Consider the following 16,969-nt stretch of genomic DNA (forward strand, 5'->3'; position numbering starts at 1 on the left):
AACTGTTTTGCCGAAAGTATTTGTGTTGGGCTAGGAGTGGAAGATACAGAAGCTGAAGATACATAAGTGATTTAATTTCTAGAGTTCTCGTTCTCGTCCAGATATTTCAGTGGGTTTTGTTGCGTAGGTAGCTTGGCTTTTTTGTTAGGGATGTCTCATACGTAGTTTTCTCATGTACGTTTCAAGGAATTGAGAGTTTAAGAAAATTCCTTTAGTTTCATTAATGATTTATCCTTCAGGGATTAGAATGATTATTTGTTAGGGGAAGGTTGAAGATTAGTAGGTACAGGGTGTTAATACAAGTTGGGACATATTACAGTTTTTGATAAGTAGGTATTTAGGGGAGTATTACATAGGTGTGGGCGACTTTCATTTGAGATTAATATACAGGGTGTTTGAGAGATTTTATGTGATTATTTTGCATAACTCCTGAATATTTGAATTTTTATGTTATATGGAAACTGTTATGGGATGGATCTCGAAACCCCTAACTCTATAATACAATAGGTTCTAGCCAAAGGTGGGTGCCTGATCTCAAACGACGAACACAAATTCTGAACATACCCGTATATTGTTGTTATGGTGCGATGGGTAATGTCCTGACGCAGGCGCCTGAGTTCTTAACTGTAAACAAAAATAATATATTTGTGTAATCTTCGTACCGTGATCCCTTGGAGTGAATGCCGGGATCAATCTTAGTATACAATTTCATTTTCGTCAGTTTATAAAGGAGAATTGGAAAAGACGTGAGCAAGTGAGTACGTATCCTGGAAGGTTTTCAATAGCTCTTTTTTCCTTCCTTGTAACAAATGAAGTCCCTAGAGCTATTCTCGTGTGATTAAGAGAGGGCACCACTGATGTGAATTTGGATGATTGTTTTTGTTATTATTTTGTTTACGTTGGCCGATCATTAGAGCGACCAGGGGCGAAAAGAAAATTTCAAGCGATTATACAATTCGCTGCACCTCCTTCGGTTGAGATAGGGAGCGGTATATCTACTACTTCCCCACCATACATACCGTACTTTCAAAACAAATCCCTGTCAAACATTCCCAATTCGACCACTAGAGGCGCTGCTATAGACTAAACAAAGTGTCCGGATTCTAAATGGACTAGACGACACCGCGTATGAGGCTACACATCTTTGTCGTTCTAACATATGACATTTAGGTTAGAGAGCAAGTGGGTTTTTAGTTTTACGAACAGGTAAGGCATGTTTGTGAAGGAATGGACAACATCCACTTAAAAGCGTCACTGGTTTGATACCACAAGTTTGTCAAGGCATGCAGAAATGTCAAAGACAAAGTGCCAAGGGACATCTGAGGTCTAAAACCAAAACTTGGTATGTAAGTGTGACCAAATTATTGGGAAATGCATAAAATAGCGTTTTTGTGGTTTATTTTTCAAAACCCCCACACCTCCTGGAATACGATACTCAACCATCACTAACATTTTCTTTCCTCTAAATGTCATCCTGGATCACGTCCTGAAAGCGACATGAGCAACTTGTTTCCAACACACAACATCACTAGACAGGTTTGTCACTTGGCGATCATGTGCCATGAGTTCCAGTTAGTTTTGGTGATTTTTGGTTTTGAGTTGCGCAATCGTTTTTCGGTTGCGTCCTGATGTAACTAAGCACTCGTTTTCCGCCTTGAAGTTTTAGCGATCACTTTGCAGATGAACACTCGGTATCTAGAACTTAAAACGCTTCTGGATATCGCCCATGCAGGTTTACGCCGTTATTAGGTTGAAATTCCAAATAACAATTAACCTCGCCGCCTTTAAAAGTCTCAATCCCGCCAATTAAGTAAGTGTAATTAGCGGTAGCTGATTAAATGAGATGCAGAAACAACATCCGATTACAACGTGAGGGGTCTCAAATGTAGCGCTCTTATTCACATTTATAATTTCGCAATTTTGCGAAGAAACGTAAAAGATTTAAAGCCGTATCGACAAGGTATCATAAAAAAAGACGCGCCCCTTAAAACGGTCTAGGTACCGGGTGTTCATGTGATCACTAAAACTGGTGTCTCCAAGGCGGAAAACGAGTGCTTTGTTACATTGTTTTCCAGATTGTTTTATTACAAATCTTAAACTTGAAGTTGGCAGCTTTAACGGACATAGTCACGTCGAAACATTTTGGAAACAATTTGCATCTGTAATTTATAATTTTCAACATGAAAGCTAAGATTTTAAAATTTGTGGTATGTGGACTGTATATGGAATGCTTTTTCCAGGAAATTTTCCGATAGGTATTCACGCAGGATTAAGCCATCTGTCATAAATAAAAAAAAAGATTTATATTTTTGTAATAACGATACTTTGTGGAACAAAAATTATGGAATAATTAGGGAATAAAATAATGAGATGTGATTCTAAACACCAACATAACATTTTTGTTTCGATCATTCATATCCTTCCCTATTATTCAATCTCACTCCAAAGAAAAAGTCCAAGGTCTTCATAAATTTTATAAAGTATTAGTCAATTATGTAAATGAGCATTTAGTTGAATCATCATTGGAAGTACATAATTCTAATAAACTGTACTCAGCAAAACTTTCTCTTATGGAACGAAAAATTCAGCAATTATAAAAATGTGCAAGGGTTAAATAACTGGATGCCAAAATGCCTCCGATTTTCGATATACTGCACGGTTAGTCAAATTAAATTAATTAAATTAAATCAGAAACCGAACCTGACCAAAACTTTTGCGTAAATGAATAATTGTTTACACTATAAGGATAATGGCCTCAGCGGCTAAAAAACAATACGATCAATGGGAAAACGAATTGCAAATCGACCTCATATAACCGAAGTGTTACCAAAAGAAAAAACACAGGGAATGCGGATTTAGAAGCGATCAATCTAAGACAATTAGTAATAATTATGTAAATGGCTGCAAGTAGGTTAGTGAGAGGTAATATTTTATGACATGCTGTTTTATTACATTAAGGAACTGTCGTACAAAACTCGCCGAGCTCAATTCAGGCCAAACAGCTTTTTTTTTGTGCGCGGACGTAATTTAAACAATTATATCACATTTTGAAATGCAATTGCGACACGATTCATTCCGCAAAAGTCATCGTGCAATGGCAAGGTTAACTAATTTAGCGGTTGGAAAAACATAATTGAGTATAAGTCAGGAAATGAATATTTTACTATAATTGATGCTGTAATTAATCAAAGACAAACTAATGAAGAAAGTACTTTAAATAATTAATCAAGCCGGTACGTTGACATAAACGCTGAGAAAAAAGGGTATGATGTAAAATTAATTTTCCTCGAGGTTCAGTGGAGGCAAGCAAACATCGTCTAATCAAGATGGGAGAAAAAATAAAAGTTTAATTTAAATTTTTAAATTAGAAACTGGTTTCTAAATTATAAATTTGTAATAAATTATCGAGAGCTCCGTTAAACGTTAACTAATTTATTACGCGATTATTAATCGATGACGCTAAGCGTCCATGAAAATTTGAGGTTAAGAATTTTAGATGGAAACCCTAAAAAATCGTTTCGGATTACATTTTACAACCTGTTACAATGGAATTTCACGCTATTTAGTTTCTATTGTTGACGAAAGCTCTCGACGTTTTTATTTACAATGCGGCATTAAAACTCAAAAAATTTCAAATCCGTAAGCCATTAACAACGCATTTTATAACCCCGGACGATACTAAAACGGCCTATAAAGCAATCTTGGTTAATGGGGTGAGATGGTAACCGAATATCAACACCAGATGGATCGACTTGGCACAAGGTCCAATCTGATTACAAGGTCCAATGAGCCGGAGTTAAACGCCGGCACATGCATCGTTCTCCAGCTGTGGTTAAACGGGTGGTCTTCACTTACTTCAATAAACACCCTCGCAGACGCTTAGATTACATTGACTTGTTACAGCAACAATCTCGTTAAGACGTAATTAGTCGTTAACTTAGATTTCTACAGCGTACATTTTAAGTAGCGCGACAACCCTTAAAATCGGTGACGTGATCTAATTTTTCCCCTCGGTGACTTGTGCGTTCGCTTTTATGGCTTAATTATCGCACGTGAAATGGTAGCAAACAACTTTTCGAGATTACGTATATCTTTTAAACCGACACAAAAAACGTCATTACCTATTTAAATAAAAAAAAACTCCTTGGAATTCGTGGTAAACAGTGATAAGAAGGCAGTTGGGAAAACGTCACTTACTCCTCAGATTTTATTGCAAACCCCAGCATTTGCTGTCCAAAATGACACCCATGCGATATTGATATAATGGAAATAAATATATCTACCTAAATGATCCCCATATTTTCGTGGACAAAATGGAAGGAAATCAGTCACGTATGTTGTAGAATGAATCCTAAAATACCACACACTTGCGGTAGTACTATAAATTCAAGTATTGTTAACATAAATAAAAAGAAGTGCATTTAATTCCCTTACATTTCATATAATTCTACTCCAATTTCAATAAATTGGATGTCCATAATCTGAAGTGGGATGTTTCCTGCAGGACGAGCAATCGAGATTTTGCCATAAACTTTTCGCTTTGGAAAATTTCCCCCAACTGTGAATTCAAATAAACCACGCTTCGCTGTTTTCTTTGTTGTGACATAGAAATTCGTTTGTTATCCACTGTAAAAATGAATAAGTTAGCTAATCCTACATTCTATTGCACATGACTTTTTAGAAGGTAAAATTAAGCTCTCAATCTGTAAAATTGTTTACTACATTGTTTCCATTTTTAAATAAACGTAAAAAAATACAATTCAGTAATTGTTATACGCCGATCTGGAATTACAGTGACTTATTCTGCTAGATTTTTTTACGATAGCAAGTTCCTCCATTTCAATTGAGATTCGGAGTGGACGTGCCGGAATAGAGGAGCCCGAATTTCAGACACCTTTAAACGCAGGTGCCCGCTTTCCGAACCGGGATTGCTGAAACCACGTCACAAATGCGGTAACGAAGAAACAAAAGCTAGCGCTTTTTCGATTTTGAATTCCGAAGTAGCATTGGCCAAAGCAGAATTCGAAAGCACATAACCATAGGTAAGGTAAGTTAAGAGACTATTAATTTTAATTGATAGCAGTCTCTGGAGAGTTTGTTTTTTAGGGTTATGAAGCAGATTACTTCAGTAGTACAATAATAAAAGAGCTGTTGACCTTCAAGTTTGATTTCGCGACCATCAATTGGACTTAGTGACTGGGTTCAAGATGTGGCCACAATATTTTTGGCGACCGTGATAGGACAATTTTATGGTATTTTGCGAACTAACTGTGGGATTGCTATTGAGCTTACACGCGGGTAGTATATCGATTTTTTGTAGTTTTTAATTGTTATATATGGATACCCTGAAAAAGAAACGCAGAATTTTACCAGACCAGATCTGGAAAGCCAGTTGAGCGCAGCCGAGGTGGATCTCCAAACGGTAAACGTTACAACAAAAGGAGGAAGCATTGGAGACAGATGACAATGAGTTGTACTATCTTCTCCTGCACAATATTACAGTTACAAAAGAGAATCTGTGACTACACGATTGCATACTTAATTCAAGCTACCCTTCCGTGAAGTTGTGCACGTCAACTGATACAAAGCTACCCTGCTATTTCGGGAAATTATGTCAAAATTATCGAAGCGTTGACTAACTGATTTGTACGCGAGGAGACAGATGGAAGTCTATGTCCAGGAACTGCTAAAACTTATTTTGAAGAATACAGCGTTTGTTGTATGACCAGCTCGAAACGCATTTACCAGCTTTAGAGACATTGGGAATTACTTCCAATAAATGGTCCGCGGCCATGACCGTGTTCAGCTAAATAAACTGAAGGTTCCTGTATATGATTCAAATTTGATGACGGCGGTCAGACGTCTTCGTACGTTTTCTGTGGCGGCACGTGCACTAGTCCCGGTAGTTTCAAAGCGAAGCAAATGCCATTAGAAGACAAACGTAAGAGATTGATCGATAAGGGCGCTAGTTTTAGATGCTTGAAAACAGGACATCAGGCGCGTAAATATCGCTTTCGAATACGATGCACCACTTGCAATAAGACTCATCTTCAGGTAATGTGTCTCGATTCGGCAACGCGGAAGGTTGAGACGTCTTCGAAAAATCAAGGAACGGAAGATAACGTTAAGACTACCAATCAGCCCCGTGATGTATCAGAAACGTCAAACATAACGTGCAGGCTGCCAAAAAACGTTATTTTGCGTTATAAACATAGGTCAAATAACTACAGACCTGCACGTTAAGTTTAACGTTTGTGATACATAACAGGGCTGAATATTGATAAGGCTCGGTCCAACAATATTAACGCACGTGTGTTTTTGCAAACGGTCTACGGTATCAAGTCGAAGGTTTCAATGAGAGCAGATTGATGTCCATGAACTTGGCAGGCCTACTACAGCAGACCATGCTTCTGCTTACTCATATCGTTAGTGTTCCGTTAGTGCACGTTAGTGCCGCTGAAGAAATCGTTAGTGCACAAAAGGAAACTTACTATTTTTTAAAAATATTTGTGGGCCTGCTAACTTCATGCCAGCAGACCCATTTGGGAAAATCGATTCAATCTTTACACTAGTTCAACTAGCAGCGTTAGTGCTCGTTAGTGCCGCCAATATAAACGTTAGTGCTCAAAGTGTAACAACTCAAAACGTTGTAAAAAGGGGCTTGCTAACTTCATGCAGCAGATCCACATTTGTCAAATTGGCTCTGTCCTAATGCGAATTTGAAGCGGCTCGTTACTGCTCGTTAGTGCTTTACATGCGAACGTTAGTGCTGCAAGGGATCCGCGTCAAAAAGGTACCAAACCACCTCAAAATAAACTTGACTTATTGGGACCTGCCAACTTCACGCCAATAGACCAACGAACGGAATCCGTTTGATTTTCTACTTTAATCGACCGGTAAGTATTAGTGCTCATTAGTGCCGCCAATATAAATGTTAGTGCTCAAAGTGTAACAGCTGAAAACGTTAATATATTAAGGTATTTGACAATATACGGTATGTCGGAATTAATTTTTGGGGGAAAAGTTTGTTGATTTTCAAACGCCACTATCTCCTTATCGTACTCGTTTGACTTGTTATTAAAAGAAAATACTTACGACTTTTCACTTCGATGCTTTAAGAAATCGATTTCATTATTAGCCTGTAAAAATTAAAAATAGTTCCAAAATACATTTCGTTCATCCTCTTCGACTTTTTTTGGATTGGAAACAAAGTTGTTGTGTTGTCAGCAGAACCTATAAATTATAGTTAATTTTTAAGATGCTTTGGTAGTTTTTCGACACGGATCCATTAAAAACACTGACGTTTACAAGTGAAGTCCGAACGAGCACTAACGAGGAGCTTCAGATTCGCATTAAGCCAGGACCACTTTAATGAATGTGGGCTTGCTGCATGAATTTAGCAAACCCATAATTTCACGATTGAGCTCTTGTGCTTTGAGCACTAACGTTTTTTTTGCGACACTAACAATCACTAATACTGATAGATCGATTAAAGTAGAAAATCAAACGGATTTCGTTTGTTGGTCTACCGGCGTGAAGTTGGTAGGTCCCAATAAGCCACGTTTAATTTTGAGGTGGTTTGGTACCTTTTGATACGGATCCCTTGTAGCACTAACGCTCGAATGTGAAGCACTAACGAACCGCTTCAAATTCGCATTAGGACAGGGCCAATTTGACAAATGTGTGTCTGCTGCATGAAATTAGCAGACCCCTTTTTAAAACGTTTTGAGCTGTTACACTTTGAGCACTAACGTTTATATTGGCGGCACTAACGAGCACTAATATGTACCGGTCGATTAAAGTAGAAAATAAACGGATTTCGTTCGTTGGTCTACTGGCGTAAAGTTGGCAGGTCCCAATAAGTCAAGCTTAATTTTGAGGTGGTTTGGTACCTTTTTGACGCGGATCTCTTGCAGCACTAACGTTCGCATGTGAAGCACTAACGAGCAGTAACGAGCCGCTTCAAATTCGCATTAGGACAGGGCCAATTTGACAAATGTGTGTCTGCTGCATGAAATTAGCAGACCCCTTTTTACAACGTTTTGAGCTGTTACACTTTGAGCACTAACGTTTATATTGGCGGCACTAACGAGCACTAATGCTGCTAGTTGAACTAGTGTAAAGATTGAATCCATTTTCTCAAATGGGTCTGCTGGCATGAAGTTAGCAGGCCCACAAATATTTTTAAAAAATAGTAAGTTTCCTTTTGTGCACTAACGATTTCTTCAGCGGCACTAACGGAACACTAACGATATGAGTAAGCAGAACCATGGTCTGCTGTAGTAGGCCTGCCAAGTTCATGGACATAGCAGATTGGGAAGATTTTCGTTATCCTATCATAGATGGATTTTGAACATATACGTAAGAAATCGTTGCATGTGGGAATCCAAGGACTTCTAAGCATACTACATGAAAGATATTGGGTGATAGGTTATATATAAAAGCAGTACCGCGATAGATCCCCGGATCCCTGATCATCTCCATTACCGATGCAGCCGTTTTTGAAGTAACAGGGGTGGACATTGCGGGATCCTTATTTTTGAAATCAGGAAAAAGGTGTGGATCTGCATTTTCACATGTGCAGTTTATCGCGCAGTCCATCTAGACTCTAGAGCTAACAAATAGGTTGTCAACTGCCAGTTTTTTGCAAGCGGCCGACAACGCACTTGCCTTTTTTTCCGATCGGATTTTTTTATCGTCGCAGTCGTACCAGCAGTGGCGCGTAGAATGGCATTGCGACGTACACATTGTGCGGAAAAATGGACGATCGGATTTATTTAACGCCGACGGCAGCAATACAGTGTGTCATGTGCAGATAAGTTAACAATAATAGTTAATAAGAATAATAATAATAATAATAATTTATTGCCCAACAGACAGATATACATATCCAGTTACAGGACAATATGCTTTAAATGGAGAATGTACAAGCACTAAATTATAATTAAAAAAAAAGAATTAAATACAATTGAACATACCTACTAGATGATACATAAAAAACAAAACAAAAAATTAGTATAATGAACTCTAAAGAAAAGAATATATGAATACAGGGTGAATTCATAAAGGCACGCAAATGATAATTACTACTATTTGTATAGCAGACGTCAAAATTTACAAACGCCATTACCATGATATCGACTAGTATGGGAACTTGATAATTTTGCATCATAATTTATCAAAACGTTTAGATAACTTAAAAATTTGATTAAAATCTATTTGGACCGTCGTAGATTAAATTTTGAATGATACTATATGAAGGTTATTAATGAATATTGTGTAACTAAAATCACTCGGCTACGCCTCGTGAATTTAACCTTACACGCGTTTCATTATGACGTTCATAAACGTATCATTAATACCTATAATAACATTCAAAACTTAATACAATTCAAATAGATTTCATTCGCATTTTTGTGTTATCTAAACATTTTCGTAAATTATAATTCAAAATTATCAAGTGTCCATATTAGTGGATGTCATGGTAATTACGTTTGCCAAAATTGACGTTTGCTGTAGAAAATAGTAGTATTATAGTTATGATTTACGTGCTTTTATGAATTCATAAGAACACTATTGGCCATGCTAAATTTGTCATAAAGACACCGTCATAGAATAAATAAAAGTACTATAATTGTTATTTATAGTGGGTAATTTTAGAGGTTTCCTACGGAAGGTTGTCCATTAGTATTGAGGTACTTAACCAATGAGGCTTGCCGTCTTGAAGAGGTAGTAAGTACATGGATGTTATGAAGTGATTTTACAAATTAAACCAAAAGTTTACACATCCACGAATTTAAAGTTTCTTGAATGTTGCGTTTATCTACGCTGCCAACTTAAAATTTGTCAACGTAAAAGGTGTTGCCAACTTAAGACATATTAATTCTAATGTTTCCTGTACTTTTTGATAATTAAATAGTATGAAAATCACGTGTTACAATTGCCTTATTCGAGGCTTTATTGTAATGTACCACTTGTCTTTCAATATACTATTAATTTATAGCAGTCCCTGGAGAGTTTATTTAGGGTTAAACGATCACCAAAAATAGTACCAACTAAGCAGAAGTGTTGAAAATAAGTTTAATCTCCCGTTTATTTAAAAAAAAAAAATTGGTACAAAACTAAAAGCACATGAAAATTGAGGGAACACGATTGCTAGAATGTCATTCCACTTAATTGACACACGTTTCTGTAGATGATGCTCTATATTCCTTAAAACTGGCTCTTTTATAGTTTGCACTGCAATCATTCAAACTGTGTTCCAAAAGATACAAATGAAACTTTATTCGCCATAAAAACGGAAAATTAAATGCACTCATCTTGTGGTCCGAATTGTCGACGCGTTCATCAGTTGGCAGATGCGGATGCTAAACCTCCATCAGTATTTTCTCTTCCTTAGTGAACATTTCAGTACTCGAAATAAAATGTTGAATTCAATTTATGATAAATTGGGCTAAGTTGTCTAATACTTTGATATGCATTCTATTAAAAGGATCGTGCGATGAACTAAGAGTTATGTTATGTACCATGTAAGCTTTCAGTTTTTCATCAATCCCATAAAATTCCATTTCAGCCAAGGTGGTTTCCTCTCGGCCAGTGGTTCTCCTTCTCAGTTTATTCAATTTATGCATGTCTGAAGTCCGTTCATCGAGGAAGTTTTATTTAATTGGTTGTCGCGTGAGATAAACGAAAAGAAATGTTACTGGGGATCGACAATATAAACTTTCCAGTCAAAGTAGCTTGATGGATTATAAGTAACAACAGCCTAGGCTTGCCACTACTAGGAAACATGTTGTTAGGAATCACTTTAATTATAAGGTAGGCAAATTTTCATATTTTATCATTCATGATATATAGAAATAAATATAAGATTGACTTGGATCTAAGCATGTTGCTGATTACAATGTTTATCTCGTCACATTCATCGTGTCGTTTGGCGAGCAAAACGTCCCAACTCTGAAAACTGGTTCAACGGAAATCTACATCTCCGCCGATGAGGCAAATCTTCCTACCGCATTTTGGGACCGAACATGAACTGAATCTGGATCCACACAAATGTTTATTGATCAATTTCACTGAAGGTTTCTTTCAACACATTTACTCTACAACACGCGCTGAGGGGGACGATTGAAAATAAAAATTAACGGTGCAATGCAATTCACAAATCCTCGATGTGTATTTAATTCTAAATGCGACTCCATCTTGTTTGCTTAACTATTACCACTGCACTACTGATTAAATTGGTTTCCTATTAACGGTAGGATATGCATATTTATTACGAAAATAGTACAAATCAGTACTCCCTCAGTACGAAACAACATTGGTGCTCACATGGGTTGATGGTTGAAGAGGTTTACTTATAATAAACGAAGGAGACGAAGCAGAAGCGATCAATGAATCATGTTCATTTGCATACAATGATGCCATGTTAAAGTATGCGAATATCATTATCACCAAGCGCATTTTATCCCATGCGCAAAATTTGGAACTCTTCATTTGCTAGGGGACTGGGGTGAGTTGTCCTGAATGCTTCTGAATATTGATTGAAACTTTATTTAATATTTCACACGGCTGCATTGTAAAGTATTGATTTCTATGAAATTTCTTGCGATTGGTTAAGAAGCGAAGTGACAGTCCCCGGTGTGACGATTTTCCCACAATTAATCGAAGTAGAAGTTAATTAAAGAGCAATTACTTTTGGTAAATGTCATGGAAAAATTGCGACCGGTGCATCAGTGAATGGAGTGCTTAATTAAGGATTGCAAAACGACATGTTAATGAAGTCCTTTCGAAAAGAAGCCACGATTTTGAAGTTACTCCTCCTCGGTAGAAATGTTCAGTACAATTTGCCTATCGCAAATAATACGTTGCATCTACTACACGTCAAAAAGTAGGAGAGGGTGCGTTATCTGTTTAATCGTGACGTAACTGTTTAGATAGGGCGTGAGCTCATTGCACTTATTTTCTGATAATTTAATTTAATATTCGCAGCATTTTCCAATGACCAATTAGGAGAACAAATGTCGTGCACGCCGTATGTGCAACCTCTGAAATGTCGTCGACCATTTTAAGCTGAAGTTGAGTAATTAATTAACCGAAAAAAATGCAATCACAACTGTATACGTATAACGTTACGGTTAGTTAATATTTTTTAAGGCACTTTACACAAAAAGGAGATAAATGAGCCGGAACATTACTAATAAAATGTTGACCCCGCCGCGCGAGCAGATGTTTTCAAACGTGAATGGGTGCCAAAAATGCTAATTACCGAAAACTTTGGCACAATTTCTGTTGTGATATTCGATCCGGTGGGAAACTACGGGACGAATAATTACGGCGTAACGAACGGTATGATCGGGTGAGCTTTAAGCTCGAGAGCACAGGCGAAGAGGAGGGTGCCGAAAAAATTTTCGTGAGTTATATTTGCTATTCCAAGGCCAAGATGAAAGAACAAAAACCTTCTGTATACATTAAACAGAAAACTCGTTCTGGAAGAACAATTTATAAAGAACAAAACTCGTAAAAAAACTAAACTGGTTATAATAAGGCATTTTACGAACCTGCTAACGAATGTGAGCGGAACTCGATATTTAAGCGAGGGCGTGTTGATTGTATCTCGGAAATTATTCCGAAAAAAATGTCGAGGGGTAAATTGTGAAAACACAATTCTCTAAATGGCCGGTGGTTGTAAAACTACACGCAACTCTCGTTTTCCCCGACGAAATTGATAACCCAAAATATAATTGGATCCGAGGAGTCATTATTTTACTTCAAGATTATATCAATCCCGGCATTAATTACGACCGAAATCATCTTCCCTTACACAAACCTCCCTAAGAATTCCCCAGAAAAGAGAAGACTCAATATTAATGAACGCGTCGATGCAATTATCTGATAGGAGTTCCCATCTCGCTTCTGCTCATTACAAGAAAGTCCATCAACCTTAAGGCTAAAAGCACTTAATGTAAATTGCCAAATAGCAAAAAAAAGTTTTTACTCCCAACTTTCCTCGTAACATTAATCTAGAGTTTACGAAACTCGCTAACTAAAATAGAGCCCCTCTATATTTTTGATTACCCGCGACGAGGCGAAGAAAAAAAAAAGATCGTACCTTGTACAAGTACTGATCAAACATTCTCCCGACGTCTACATCATTCCCGACGCAATAAGTAGCCTCCATATTCTCACAAGAGCCGATGAGGGTGTTGATAGAAGCCACAATGGGCATTAGATGTTCCAGTGCTGATACAGGTAGTCCCACGGGATGCAAACGGAAAAACAAGCGGCACTAAACCACACAATGTCACAGTAAAAAACACGTCGTCGCAAAAAAGGGCTTTATAAGTTTCCGGATAGGTCCGGACGCGTGTACACGATCAGCATGATTCCGGCGAGACGCACAGGTGAACGTGTTCGTACGCTAGCGGCGCGAATCCAAATAGAGCGCTCCGAACAGAGGCCCCCCCGACGGTCTCTCTCCCCCTCGTGCGCAAGGGTAGCACAAAACGGAACAGTCCCGCGTCGATTTAAATCTCAAAAATCCATGAAAACGAATAAATAATACACCCCACCCGCCCTTCTACTCAACTTATATACGATGTAATCATATTGCCGTTTCTGCTCCCTCAAGAGGGTTGAAAACGCCACCCCTTTCGAAACATTTTATACACTCTTTAATTAAAAATGAACAGACTTTTATCATATGTGCGTTTGGAATGAATTAAAAATATTTGACGCAATTTATACAACGGATTTTTTTCATTTAACATTAGGGGTGCTTTTCTTTTATTGTCGCCTATTGGTTCAATTTTTAAAATTAAATAACGAGATTCGCGCCCACAAATTTAACTTCCAAACAATAATAAGAAAAACGGATCCGTTTTCAACTACGTAACTAATTCGTATTTATTCCGACTGCTCTTTATGTAAACTGTGTAATGCGTTTGTAGTAGATTGCCATAAATAGTTGTTGTAGAATACGCTTGATCGATTTCATTTCATTTGCTTGTAACTTAGAATGTGAGATCACCGCAGGAAAAAATACACGACATTTTTTCGATTTCGGCTTAAGCGTTAGTTTTCGGTTTGCGTGAAAGAAACTTCGGCCGGTCCAGCACATTGACCAGAACACGGTGTTGTTTTACGGCCCCCAGTTTCAAAATCGCGTTTAAGTGTGGCGGGGACACGAATTTCGTGAAATGGGACGAGTACTACCCTTTACATCGGCGGGTGGAAATTGTGTTGTTCGTTGTCATTAATTTCAAGTTGTCAAGAGAATAATTTTTAATTATTGACTTTTAGGGCGATAAGGTTTCGTTGGTCCATCGCTCGCAACATAAGAAGGGAAGTCCCACACTTTTTGTTTGAATGACTATGGAGTTGGCATCTTCTATTTGCAGTCTTTTGTTTTTGCCGAGTCAACAGAATTTAATTTATCGCACATCATTCACAGGATTTGCCTTTCCGGATCAAAAATAGGCAACGTACAGCTCCCTCTCATGAAAAACTATTGATGGTTTCAATTATATTACTATAACGTTCATGGGTTCATGTGAATTGACAGTGTGGACAAGCGGTTCGTTTTCTAATAAAGTGTTGTTTTTATAACGATCCGTGGGTTTGCAAAACGTTACAATACCAAAAGCAGTACTGGCTAGAATAGTAGAAGATGACACCGTTCAAAACAAATTCTTGACGGCCGAAGTACAAGATATGGTCACAAAGAAACAGTTCCGTTGTTGGAATTGCTAAGAAAATTGGCATTTCCCGTATCGATGTCACAACGTTTGACTAAAACGGTCGACGAAAAGAAGTAAGCATCGATCTGCTATGTTAAGGCCCCTGCTTAATGGAAAAGCAGTGCCTAAATACTTGTAGATACAGGCGCGACAAGAACGGTAATGGCGCCCCGTACTTAGTTAAAACAATTATCATCCTGTTAAGATGCACGGTAAAGTGTCTGTGAGGATTAAGGTCGATTCGCATTTTACGGAACGTCAACGTCACGTCACGGACCGGCACGTCACGTTAAATATCTTTACACTGAAAGTTATAGACATATTCAGACTACACCGTCCGGACCGTCAAAATTTATCAACGAGAATATTTTACCTTACGTTGCCTGTACGGTGACGTGACGTTGACGGTGCGTTCCGTTACGTCTCTATGTGAATGTTATCATAAGAAATCTATAATACAATATTTTGACGTGACGTTGCCGGTCCGTGACGTGACGATGACGTTCCGTAAATTGCGAATCGACCTGAATGTTTGGAGGTTCCCGTATCGAAGGAACTGTTTTGGTATCAGATATTGAACAAGATTTTGCGTGCGGACGTCAATCACCTAGACGTCTCCTACTAGCAAAACGGGAGGAAGCGGAAAGGATGATAAAAGACATGGAATCTGAATGTGTTATCGAGTCATCTAATAGTCCTTGGGCTTCGCCTGTGGTATTCGTTAAAAAGAAGGATGGGTTAACACGATTTTGTGTGGATTATCGTCGCCTCAATGACGTAACTAAAAAAGAAGCCTATCCACTTCCACTAATTGACGACGCGCTTGACACGCTATCTGGTTCCAAGTTTTTCTCGCTTTGGATTTAAAAAGCGGTTATTGGCAAGTGGAAAAGGCGCCATAAGATCTGGACAAGACTACAATTACGAACGGATCGGGATTTTGGCATTTTACAGCCATGCCGTTTGGATTGTGTAACGCACCCGCGACGTTTGAACGTCTCATGGAAAATATGCTAGACGGAGTATCGTGAAAGACTTGTTTAGTCTACCTGGACGACATCATAGTGGTGGGAGAGACCTTCGAAGATCGCATGAAGAATCTGCGACAGATCTAACAAGGGCTTTGGATTTGGTGCGCTAATCTAAAACTCAACAAAAGCGTTGTTGGATACTTCAGTAAGTTGCTTTCTAAGCATGACCGAAATTCTTGTGTTACCCGACGAGAGTTTCTGGCCCGCTGTAAAATCCATCGAGCATTTCTACAAATACCTGTACGGAAGAAACTTTATGGACAGATCTTGTAAGATCTAGAGTGTGGTCATATACTCGTAGTTTGCCTTGTTCGCACCGTGTAGGTCATTTTTTGGGAATTGGATATCACTGTCAGCAGGAGTTACTGTATTGAGAGCTCTGTTATCTACTCACAATTTTTCTTGGGTAGAAAGGCAACCCGGTGATTTACATTCCACTCTCATATGGTGGTACAGCAATGGAAGTATCCGCAAATGGTGTATGTCCACTACTTGGTTCGAAAACTTAACAAAATTTCATTAAGGGCGAGTTGATATGTTCTTTCTGTTCTGGCTGTACAACACGGCCCTAATCTTCTCTTACTTTCAAGTTCAAACTGTACGTTGTTCACGTGACCCGAAAAATCAACGTTAGTGTCAAAAACAAATTGTTGTCCAGGATTCTCTCCAAACAAGTATTATAATAACAATGTTCGCTTGTTGTATAAAATCTACATCTAGTAATGTGCGGCTATTTTAATGATCAGGGGCTGCTGTAAAACGAGTGGAAATCGTTTTGTTTTGTAGAGTGACATCTACAGCGAAAATATGCGCATTTAGTTATCTCTCATTTCCGTCAGTCAGCTAATGGTTTTCTGTAGGCAAGAAAGTGCGATCAATGGGCGAGTAGTTCGTTCGCTGTCATGAAAAGCATTAAACATATCTTAGTGCTTTTAGGCTTTCATTTGGGGCAGTTGCTTTTAATATATCTGGGAGTACCACACCCATAACAGGTTAAAGTAGTAGACCATGACGTACCGTCAGTAGGTTTGCTCTTGGAAGCATTTTCTGAAGAAGTTGTTGGGGTAGACTTATCCACGCTTTTAGCCTTAGCAAGTTTGCGACATTCTTCGATAACATGACCAGGATATTTACAGTACAAACAGCACGATTTCTTAACTACATTTATCGTTAGTACGCAAGCGATACTTATTTCACGTA

At 38.2% G+C, this 16,969-nt stretch overlaps 1 long non-coding RNA gene across 1 annotated transcript in view; it reads right to left on the reverse strand.

The window, feature by feature from the left end:
* Positions 1-564: 564 nt before the first annotated feature.
* LOC116176532 overlaps positions 565-16,969 on the reverse strand; it is an 83,582-nt gene continuing 67,177 nt past the window's right edge. Inside the window, exon 4 of the long non-coding RNA XR_004146463.1 lies at positions 565-624. This is a non-coding gene — a long non-coding RNA (uncharacterized LOC116176532). The remainder of the gene's footprint in view (positions 625-16,969) is intronic.

This window comes from Photinus pyralis, unplaced genomic scaffold, assembly GCF_008802855.1.
Source record: "Photinus pyralis isolate 1611_PpyrPB1 unplaced genomic scaffold, Ppyr1.3 Ppyr1.4_LG7, whole genome shotgun sequence".
Lineage (NCBI taxonomy): Eukaryota > Metazoa > Arthropoda > Insecta > Coleoptera > Lampyridae > Photinus > Photinus pyralis.